We start from the raw sequence: 4,550 nt of genomic DNA, 5'->3' as shown, positions 1-4,550 counted from the left end.
AGCACCTTCACCAAACCGTCACACTCAAGTTACTGGCAAAACACTCATCCGATTTTCAGCTAAAACAGCCGCTACTATGATAAAATATTGCGAACTCAATACTTGCATTAATCGTTTGATTTTTCCGCAAGACTCGGTAGGCGCAAGAAAAAAACCGCATAGTTGCTATGGCAGCGCTGAGATGTAGTGGCAAGTTGCGGCACTCCTTCGGCTATGCTAAATCTCAGTGCAAGGACATATAGAGTTGAGTGAAAGATTGAGGGCATCACTGCGCATGAGCAGAGCTCCCAGCGTGCAAAGAATCCCCAAAAGAGCAAAAGGGTATTGATAGCTGCAAATGCGTGAGAAGGACGTTTTATTGTCCGTACCTTCACTCATACAAATCTCACTAATTTGTTTTTTCGCTTCGAAAAGATTTATGAGGTGATGCTGCTTAACACAAGACATCCTCCATGCGTTTTCCAAATAGTGTTGCAGAGCCCCTTCTTCTATTGTAAAGGCGCATAAGAAGCAAGGTGCCATCCATCATAAAAGGTAGTAAGTGTCACCTCTGGAGGTGGGTGTACACGTGGAGCATTTCATAAAACACCACCAATGCGCGCTCGTTGAAGACAAACACATAGCCTGACCAAATGCACATGGAGTAATTAGTCGCATAGCACTTTTAGAGCGAAGTTTTCTTTGCCTCTTCCTTCTACTTTTCCACTGCTGCTGCTGCTGTGGTTGTCTTGCACGCCTCGTCGGCAGAGTGTGGCAGAGAGAAAAGGCGACGCAAGAAACTCGTTTGGACCTTCCCATCGCGTCGCGTGTGCACAATGCCTTCTGGAGCTCCTTGGGCATCGCCTTAATACCTTCTTGACAGATGAATATCCGTGACGCCCCGCAAAAGCATTGCAGAAACTGCAGCGCTTACCTTTCTACTAACGTGCAACAGTCCAGTGGGGAGGTAGATAGAATGGTAGAGAGTATGTAGGGAGAAGAGGCAGAAGATGGGTAGAAGGTGGTGTTGGTAGAACCGACGCAATGACGAAACGAGTGAATGACAGCCTTGCCGCTCTTCGCTCGCAGTTCTCATACAGAGAAGGGGGAGATTGGGAGAGGGAAAGTGTGACGTGAGAAGGCGAGGAAGCGCTACTACTCGACACGAAAGCGGTTGCGGACAAATGGGATAAATTTAGGTTAAAGGTGTAGTTCGGTACGTTCCGGCTATTTCTGAAAAATGAACGCCATGCAAATTTGTCAAGCGGGTATAACTGACGCACCGCGTGCAGCCGCAAACCATCATAAAAGCACCGTAGCGTCTAGGCGGCACTGCGGAGGCGGTCGCACATGAAATCAACATTTTTGTGCCCACCGCGCAAGTTTTGCGGCTATGGCATTGCTCGAGGTCGCGGGTTCTAACCCTGCCGCGGCAGCCGCATTTCGACGGGGGCGAAATACAAAAACGCTCGTGTACTTCAGATTGAGATGCACGTTAAAGAACGCCACGGTGTCAAAATTAATCCGGAGTGCCTCATAATCAAATTGTGGTTTGGCACGTACAGCCCCATAATTCAATTAACGTTTAACACTTATGCCACGATGCGATTTGCCATGTGAGGCAATGACAATGCTAACCTTCTCGGAGGTTATGAGCAATGGCGTACAACAACGCCTCAAACAAACAAGACTCGCCGTCTGTTCTGCGTACTGCGCAGACAAACAGCAGTGGTGCATGCAAGGTAACGTTTAACGTCAACTCATCACTCTCCTATTGCACTAAATGCTGAAGAAATTAAATAGCCGCCGTCAAAATCACCGTAAATATCCTCAATCAAAGCAAACAGCACAAAAAAAGCTTCGCTTATATCAATTCCCACAGTACGTGGGATCCGCACAAAGTTTTACACACTAAGCTGAATACTGAACTGCGCTGCTATGTTTAGTTAGCCGTGTCCAATTCCGAATGCATAGCGGCTGCAGGTCTGGTCCTCGTTATCCTATTACCGTACCACTTTCACTTCGCTGCCAAAATTTATAGCAGCATGCGTCTGATTGGGAAGGTGCATGCTCCTGTCAATTACTACTACTGCTGCAATAGTTAATCATTAGTAGTAATAGTAGTACTGTTATTAGGCAGTAGTAGTAGTAGAAGTACAAGTAATAGTAAAGGTGTCTCTATAGAGAGGGTAAAGGAAGAGTGGGAGGAAGGCGGTGAGGTCAACTAGACTTAGTTCAGTTTACTACCCTACGCGTGGGGAGACGGAGGGGGAGGGAAAGAAATATATATAGAGTGAGAACGTGAGTCTAGCTCATTCCCATACACATAAGCGAGTGCCACGCAAGTCTGTCGCCTGCATGTACTGCAGGTTTCACTAGAGAGATTGATTCAGCTATGGGATCAGCTGGAGAGGTTAGAAGCCCGCACTTCCTGCTATTTCATATCACTTATGTATGCTCAAAGGGGCTACGGGTGATGAAAAATACTGATTAACACGGTTAAAATGAAAAGGTAATAAATTGTGGGTGACGTGATGTCCCATTAAAAACAAAGAGAAACTTAAAATTCAAACGCATGTTTTTTTCCTCATTAAAGAGGGAAAAAATGTATCATAATGAAATAATGTTTAAAACGCATATACATTATGACTGCATTGAAGCAAGTCTGCAAAAAACGAAAAAATTCAGCACTGCACATATTGACCTCTTTAGAATGCTTGGAGAAGTCCACAGTTCCCTAAAGGGAGCGCAGAACTGCTGATTATTCTTAACTTGAGACAGTTTTCTCCTCTGCTGGTCATAAAGCACAGATCGTTTCAACTGCATCGTTGAACCACGTTGTCAATTACCATTCCATTGAGAGTTTCTTCACGATCTAGGAGAGGTTTCACAAAGTACATTTGTAAGTGCTTTTCAAACAATGTGTCTTATGACATAGATGAAGAGAGAAAATAACGCGCACTTCGCAAGGTTCATGGGCCCATTTTGCCATTTCGTCTGCCCGGTCACTCTCGGATAATCCAATAAGGTTGGGCAGGCACTGAAATACAGCATCATGTCCACGAGATGCCGCGCCGCGCATACATTGCGCAACTGACTGCAGAATATTAAAACTGTATGATGTCTTGGCGTCTATGCTACTCAAATGCTCTAGCGCCGACTTCGAGTCTTAGCAAACGATTTAGTTCTCAGGTGCGTCTCTTACGGCAATATATAATATATATATATATATATATATATATATATATATATATATATATATATATATATATATTAAAAATGTGCAGATTCCACGCACCGTGGGAATCGATGTAAGCGAAGCTTTCTGTGCTGCTTGCGTTCATTGACGGTATTTGGCGGTGATTTTGACGGCATGCGACAGTCGTGACGTGGTGTTAAATGTTACCTTGCCTGCACCACTTGTGTTTGTCCACGTAATACACAGAACACAGAGACACATGTCATTCATTCACTCATTCCCGATTGAGCAATGTTTTCTGACGATGCATTTTCTTTCTCCCGTGGCATGTTAGTTGAACTGGGGTAGCAACCGTTCCCTGACTGCGTCGGCACGGGCTGTGGTTGTACCCATTCCTTACCTCCTGTCATCTCTACTCCCTCATTCTCCCTACCTCCTCGATGGAGTGGCGTTGCTGTTGCGCATGAGCACGGAGGCAAGCGCGGCACCTACTGCAATGCTTTTGCCGGGGGTCCCACCTAATTCCAGAGGGTAGTGTTGCGTCCCCCAGGGCGCGTCAGATGGCATTTTGTCCCCGCTCTTCCGAAACGCCGTTGACGTCGCCTATCTCGTCTCCCGCACCCCTGGCGTGAGCTCTCAACCAGCCCCCGACGCGGCCTACAAAGCAGCAGCAGCAGCAGTGGAAATGTCAAAGGAAGAGCCAAATAAAGAAAAAGCTTCGCTTTAAAGTTATGGTAAGTCTAGTATAAACCAAAGCAATAAGCGATTGCCCTGATCTGCTTGCACATAGGAAGTTGTTATAACCTAGCTCTCTGTGTTTATCCGACATGACTTTAAAGTCCTCGTGTTCACTTTTTTGCATGTGGCCTTTGTCTAATGGCAGACTCAAAGTTCGCAGTGCACTTGTACGCGGCGAACTTTGTGCGCCGAATGGTATTTAAGTAAAATGAACTTCATACACGTCCCCTAGGTTTTGTGTGTATGGTCTATTCATGGTTAAAAGGAGAAGTTTTTGCCACTTTTAGGGTCAAACATATGACTCGAAAATTGGATGTTCGAAGAATGTTAGTCGCAAAACGAGACCGCGTGGTGTTTTCTCGTGTTTGGTCGTGTTCCCCTTTGGTGTGCGTTGTTGAGTATTGCTTTTTGAAAGACAAACAGCTTCAAAACGAAATCAGTGACACAACGTTTCGCGCTTCAGTGATACATTACGTTTCGCCCTTATTCTGACGCAAGTACGTGCAAAACTCAAGAACTCTCCAATGTGAGAGAACAAGGTGACGAGGTGGAAAGTCGCTGTGTTCAATCTTTTGTTGCACTTTATAGTATACATAACACGAGATAGTTAGCTTTTTCGTCGTGACATCTATTC

Source organism: Dermacentor silvarum, chromosome 9, assembly GCF_013339745.2.
Source record: "Dermacentor silvarum isolate Dsil-2018 chromosome 9, BIME_Dsil_1.4, whole genome shotgun sequence".
NCBI lineage: Eukaryota > Metazoa > Arthropoda > Arachnida > Ixodida > Ixodidae > Dermacentor > Dermacentor silvarum.
The sequence above is the reverse complement of the archived record's forward strand: the minus strand, read 5'-3'. Positions refer to the sequence as shown.